Below are 7,544 nucleotides of genomic sequence, written 5' to 3'. Positions count from 1 at the left end.
TAAATGAAATGGAGGTGATACCACTCGGCAATAGCACGAAACGACGGTAAAGCAAGAATGAAAGGGTGTGGACGAAGAGTAAAAGGAACGAACGGAGGTGTTGGAGAAGATAAACTACTGAAACGCTTGAATCGGTTGGATGGGGTTTAACCTCGAAACTTGAGTCGCTATTGGGACAAGTGACTCGGGTTACGAAGGACGCCGTAGCCACTCTGGATGATTTCGAACCCCTGGGGTACGTTTTTTTAATGTGCACTGACATCGCAAAGCACATGCGTGCGTTTATAGCACTTCGCCTCCATCTAAATGCGACTGCTGTGGCCGGGATCCAACCCGAATCTATCGGGCCAGCAGCCAAGCGCGCACTACTGCCATTGATCAGTCATCACGGCGGCGAAAGAAAAGAGAAGCGCGAAGATAAAATACAATAAAGCAAGTGTTCACTAAGCAGGAAAAAGAAGGCAATAAATAAAACTGTCTATGCGAAGAGAAAAACAAGTTAGAGACCTACGTCCGCCGACGTGGACAGAAACATTTCCCTTTCTGTGAGAATGAGAGAGGACTCGCTGATGCGGCAGAAGTAATTTGAATGGTTTCAGAATTATTTATTTGGTAAGGCGGCCACTATTCGTGATCACTGAGCAGCTCTCAAAGACTGGCAGGCAGCCGCAGTCCCTGCAGTGACACCGTTGAGGCGTCCCCCACGGTACATTTGAATCACTATTTGCATCGCTTGAGCACCAGTGCGTACAAAGTGGAAACGGGGCAGTTTTCAGCATCTATTTATGGTGTGAACATATCAGCTGTTATTTCGTTAGTGAATATGTCCCATCTGAGAATGCACGTCCAAGCCCGAAATGAATGCTGTATTAAAAGTGGAAGTTCGTTGTGTTGTTAACTGCATCAAAATTAGAATTTTCAAATTCTAAAATTGCATTTATTTGGCTTGTGGTTACGTTAACATTAAACTTAAACTTGGAAAGCAGTCATTTCTATGATTATGCAGGAGTGAAATGTAACTCAATTATAAGGTCTTCATTAATTAATTAGTAGTGAAAAACAAAGCATTGAGAAGCGAGTATTAGAAGAACCAGTAAAAGTATGGGTTGGTCATTATAATTAAGGGCGCAACCTATTTAGGTGAACTTGAACAAAGAATAAGCACTGACACCAAATGGGTAGAAAATCGCGCACTACAAGACGATTTGCACGAATTAATGCATGAGGCCTTCATTAAATAGTGGGCGTCGTACTCCCATGCAGCTGATACTACATCCGCCCGTTCCATCAGCCATGAAATGTCCAAGAATGGAAGGGTAGCTGTAAAATTTCCTAATAGCGTTATATGAATGCCTAGAGTGCACGATACTTTAATAGCATTACAAAATTTTCACGAATGAAGCTTTAGTCCGAACGGGGGTAAATTAAAAAGGGGGCGTCAATTTTTGGGCATTGTTCCTCTTCAAGACAAAATAAAAAGAACAAATCGTGGCATTAAGGCAGCGATACATTGGTTCACATAACGCAACGCAAAGACTAAGCTGCTTAGGTGCTTATGAGCGAACAAAATCGATCCCTCTGGTGACAGAAAGAGCAGGGCAATTTTTTTGAGTTAGCTGCCGCCGTCCCTTGCCTCCCGTTGGCGCCGTCACTGAAACACAGCCACTGATTTCCGTTTGAAAGGTTAAAAATAATTATCCATTCGTTTTTTGCATCTTCATTGATAGCCAAGCGGTGATGAATTCCAAAAATGGGATACTTGTGTGATAACGCCATAAAAAACAGCGCGACTGTCCTATCGGCCCTGCGTAGCCACGCAGCGCGCGTACCGACGACGCGGTGTTTCTGCTCCAGGACTCTACGCCAGTGCCGCGCCGCGGCAACCGTTTGTAAAGCGTCAAGGGCAGAGCGGCGCTTCTGCCGCTACAAAATCTTCTAGAAAACTGCAATTAAACGACACAAGTGCGCAAAACGTACGCATGACGGGCTGCGAAACTCATAACGAAAGCATTTATACCAGTTTAAACACTGCGGAACCCATGCCAAACGTTGTGTAGAGGTAGCGCATCCGACTTGCAACTCAGAGTTGAGCGGTTCGAATCCTCACACCGTAAAACGTGCGTGTAAAAACGCAGGTACCAGGGGCTGTTTTTTTTTCTTTTTTTACTGGCAGCAATTTACACAAAAAATGTAGTCGGGTTTTTTCTTCTTGTATTGAGTTGCTTTACAGGATCACCAAGTGAGACGTGTTTACTAAAAGTTGAGCGGTTCGATTCCTCACACCGTAAAACGTGCGTGTAAAGACGCAGGTACCGGGAGCTGCATTTTTCTTTTTTTTTTTTTTACTGGCAGCAATATACACAAAAAAATGTAGTCGTGTTTTTCCTTTTTGTGTTGAGTTGCTTGAAAGGATCACCAAGTGAGACGGGTTTACTAAAAGTTGAGCGGTTCGATTCCTCACACCGTAAAACGTGCGTGTAAAAACGCAGGTACCGGGGGCTGATTTTTTCTTTTTTTTTTTTACTGGCATCAATGTACACAAAAAATATAGTCGTGTTTTTCCTTTTTGTGTTGAGTTGCTTGAAAGGATCGCCAAGTGAGACGGGTTTACTAACAGCAGTAACTCATCGTCCTTTCAAAACGACGAGGACAAAACTGAACCGAACATCCGCAACACATACTGCAACAAAGAAAGTGAAATGAATACGAGACTGATCCTCGACGGAGACCTTTTCTATCATTTTGATAGCGCCGCTGCCCATGACGCGGCATTGGGAAGCCTGCAGCAGCGAATGTACACTCTACAAACTTCCACGAGAAAGGTCAACTTATTACCAAGTGGCCAATCCGTAGTCGACATTTTCAAAGAAATATAAAGCGCCCTTTGCCCTATCGAATTGCTTAACAACAGACCCGGAGTTGTGAAATGACATTATTCCTTTTCTCTCTTCTTTTTTTTTTTTTGCACTGGTGCTTTGTATTCTTCAATAATATTTTCGCGTTTTTCATTCACTTTTTTTCACTTTCTGCAGTCCAGGAGGATCGGCAGCCAGTGTTTGCCTTTCACACAGAGGCGCCGGTCTTGATGGACGCGTTCACATTCCCAGTATAGCCTAACAAAGATGGTGACTTAAAGGCGTATGTGTGAGGAGGGTGCTCAGTAACACCATTAACTGTGCAGGTCCCGGTACGAGGGGATGAGAAACAAGCTATTCCATGGTTGGGTATCTCCATGTCTGTCGAGGTACACTGGCGCATACCAAAAAAAAAGAAAAAATGTCTAAATACACGCAGCACACCAGGCAAGGTAAGGCCTGAAATCTCACAAATTTTAGGGAGCTTTTTTTTTTGACGACAGAACCAAGTAATTTTTTTCACTTATATATATATATATATATATATATATATATATATATATATATATATATATATATATATATATATATATAAATATATATATATATATATATATATATATATATATATATATATATATATATATATATAGAGAGAGAGAGAGAGAGAGAGAGAGAGAGAGAGAGAGAAAGGCAAATGGGAAGGCAGGGAGGTTAACTACTGTCCTATCGGCCCCGCGTAGCCGCGCAGCGCGCGTAACGCCGACGCGGTGTTTCTGCTCCAGGAGTCTACGCTAGTGCCGCGCCGCGGCAACCGCTTGTAAAGCCTCAAGGGCAGAGCGCCGCTTTTGCCGCTACAAAATCTTCTAGAACATTGTAATTAAACGACAGAAGTGCGTGAAACGTATGCATGCGGGGCTGCGAAACTCATAAAGAAAGCATTTATACTAATTTAAGCACTTCAGCAGCCATGCCATACGTTGTGTAAAGAGTGGGACTTCCGGCCACCGAGCGTGACGGACGTGCGATGACGGGCTCCGTTGGAGCAGCTACAGCGGCCATGTCTGGGCGCGGAAACAGGGCTTTTGCCTCGGATGAAGAGTATCAGGTGGTTCTGCCTTCCATTCCCACAGGACGTGTTGTGTTAAACAGTTTTTTTGCACGCTGACGTGCGGGCCCGTCCTTATCGGGTCGAAGATTTCAGGGATGCGCTGGCTCAGCTGATGCTGCTCCCCGAGGTTATCGCCTTGGGGGCGTATCGCATGAGCCATGTATGGGCTGTTACTTTCGCGAGTGCTGAGGCGGTGACGAAAATTCTTTCTGCCGGCGAACTGAAAGTCAAGGACCGCCGCTGTCTCGTCATCGAGCCGGCAAACCAGGACGTCCGCGTCAAGCTGCACTGGCTGCTGCACAACGTGCCCGACGAAGACGTGAGGGTAGCCTTTGCTCCGTACGGCAAGGTGAGCGAAGTCACCAAGGAGCGGTGGCGCGTCCAGGGTGTCGCCAGCAAGGGGTCGACGACACGCTTGGTTTCATTGAAAATGAATCCTGACGTGAAGCTGGAAGACCTCCCTCACGAAGTCAGCGTTGGCGGTGAGCTGGCTCTCGTGGTTGTACCGGGCAGAGCTCCGCTGTGTCTGCGCTGCCACGGTACTGGGCACATTCGCCGTGAGTGCAAGGTTCCACGATGCGGCGCCTGTCGTCGCTACGGGCACGAAGAAGGCAGCTGCGTACGCACGTACGCGAGTGCTGCCGTCCCAGTCAACAGTGACATTTCTTCCGAACTTGTCATGAACGAGGCTGACGCGGAACACGCTGCAGCAGAGGCCATGGGGACAGGGTGGAGAAGAAGGCCCCAGCTGTGCCCCCTCCGGAAATATCCACAAGCGCAGAGGAGCCCAGCAGTAAGCGGCAGCAACATGCAGCGCAGCCTGCAGAAGTTAAGGCGCCAACGGACGAAGTCTTGAGCAGTGGGACGTCAGCTCCCGTCCCCCAGCATGGTGATAGCATGGTGATGGAAGTGTCACATGCATCAACCAGCAACCAAGCAGGGAAGCGACCGCACGAGCACAGTGCGAATGGAGAGCCCAAAGTGAGCCAAGGCGACGAGCCACCGCAGAAGACTGTTGGTGTCAGGCGAACGACGTTGAAACCGCGGCCGAATGTACAGGCCGATCAACGAGCGGCGGCTAAGCCACCGCCTTAGTTGGAGTGAGTGCCCTGTGAGTGGTTTCTGTGGGCGTGAGATGGCCTTTTTCGATGACGGACTGCATGGGCTGATTTTCCAGTCCATACGCAAGAGGCACTTGTGCAAAAGACGCTGGATTACTGCCACCGCACCCATCGAACATCTTAGACTAGGCAAGTCACCCGCACCGTCGCCTTGTGTCCCGAGGTATGCACCATATGGCTCCTGTACCTAAACTAGATGGCTTCTACACCTCTTAGAGCGTTGCGCATTGCAACAATTAATTTCAGGGGACTGGCTTCCGAGAAGCGTCAGTACCAACTAAGCCGGCTATTCGTTGATAATGACCTAGGCATAATAGCCGTACAGGAGACGAAAGTCGAAAGACAGGAACAGGCGGACCGTATGGTGCAGCCTTTTACGGCACGCTACAATGTTTGTGTGTGTCATTCTTCTGGCACATCGGGCGGTTGTGCTGTATTTATTAGGAATTCTCAGGGGACTGTCGAGCAGAATTTTACTGTGTGTCAAACCGGCCGTTTCGTTGTAGTGGAATTTTTTTTTATTGCACTTTGCTATGGACGGTCATATGCGTGTATGCCCCTAACAGAGAGAACGAGCGAAGGAATTTTTTGAGCGCCTTGAACAATATGTGTGCTGTGAGCGGTTAATTGTGCTTTTGGGAGACTTTAACTGCGTTTTTAAAGCACAGGATAGAATTACCAAAAGACTCCTTCGTGACAAAAGTGCGGAATTGTTGGATTCGATTGGGCAAGAAAATGGATTAGATGATGTTGCTGAAGTTCTTTCGGTAGCGCCGCATTTTACTCACTTCCAGGGTGAAAGTCACGCGAGACTTGACAGAGCGTATGTGTCGCTTGATCTGATTCCTTTGTGCAATAGCTACGAGGTGAAACACATGTCATTTACCGACCACAGCTTAGTTACGTTTACCCTTGGAAAAAAAAGACAAGAAATCTCGTTTCTCATGGGACCTGTGGAAGTTTAATGCACAGTTACTCGAGGATGAACGCTTTGGCATTAAAGTTAATGAATGCATTAAAGCATTGCTATCAACAGAGCCTGGGAACTGGGTAATTAATTGAGATTTCAAACAGCAAGTGAAAATAAACGCGATTGAAAGGGCAAGCATTATATGCCACGATAAACGTGTTAAAGAAAAAGAACTACATTGCCAACTTGACTTGCTCGTAAGCCTGGAAAGTTCCCAGCCGAGAAGATATAAGAAAGAAATGAGATACAAAAAGTAAACTTGAGATTTTCGAAAAAGACAAGTATACAGCTGCCATGATACGGGCCCGTGCTGAACGTCTCTGACTTGACCAAGTACCTACTAAACGCTCGCTTAGTGACGAAAAGAAGTACGCGACTCAGAATGAAGTAAGACAAATCAGGCACAGAAACGAGGTAACGAATGATAGCAAAGTGATTCAGTTGGCGTTTGTTGAGCAGTATCGGGAATTGCTTGGGCGGCGACGGCTTGAAGAAGAGTGGTTTGCAAACACGTTCTTGTCCCGTATGCCAAAACTAGGAGACCAAATAAAACAAGAGCTGGAGGGTACCAATCAGCGTAAGCAAAGTGGGAAGAGCAATCGAAGAGCTGAGTGCCGGAAAATCTCCCGGTCCTGATGGCCTAGGTAGTAATCTTCATAAGAAGTTCAAAGCCGAACTCACCCAAGCTCTCCACTGCGTCTTCACCGAAATTTATGAAACAAAGAAAATGCCACAGTCATTTAAAACAGCACACGTGGTTTTAATACCCAAGAGTGAGGACCAGGCTAAACTTCTGTCCGTTGGGGCTTATCGGCCGATAAGCCTAACCAACGTTGACTATAATGTGTTTATGAAGATTCTTGCCCACAGACTGCAAAAGGTTATAAAGGACCTTGTAGGGCCCCACCAAACGTGCGGTATTAAAGGTCGCACCATTGGAACAAATGTGCACATTGCTAGAACTGTTCTCGAATGCTGCGATGCCTTCGGTGGCCGAGTTGCCATGATGCAGCTTGACCTTGCAAAGGCCTTCGATCGAGTGTCGCACGATATTCTTTTCGCCATTCTAGAATATGCCAACGTAGGCTCTGTTATAATACAAGGTGTACAGATGGCGTACGAAAGCTGTGTTACCCGAATCATAGTGAACAAACAGCTGACTGAACCTGTACCTGTGTGTTCTTCGGTCAGGCAGGGTTGCCCGCTCTCGCCTCTGCTTTTTGCGATCTACCTTGAGCCTTTTCTGTTATCACTGTTACACAATGATGGGATCTGCGGTTTCACTCTTCTGTCGGCGCAAGTAAAAGTGCTTGCTTACGCTGATGATATTGCTATTTTTTGTGCGGATCAAGAAAGCGTTAAAGAAGTTGTGAAAGTTGCGAGGGAATATTGCAAAAAGACTGGGTCCGAAATTAACTGGGATAAGTGCATAGGTTTTTGGCACGGTGATTGGGACAGCACACCTGCCGTGTTTGCTAACATGAAAT

This window comes from Amblyomma americanum, chromosome 1, assembly GCF_052857255.1.
Source record: "Amblyomma americanum isolate KBUSLIRL-KWMA chromosome 1, ASM5285725v1, whole genome shotgun sequence".
NCBI lineage: Eukaryota > Metazoa > Arthropoda > Arachnida > Ixodida > Ixodidae > Amblyomma > Amblyomma americanum.
The sequence above is the reverse complement of the archived record's forward strand: the minus strand, read 5'-3'. Positions refer to the sequence as shown.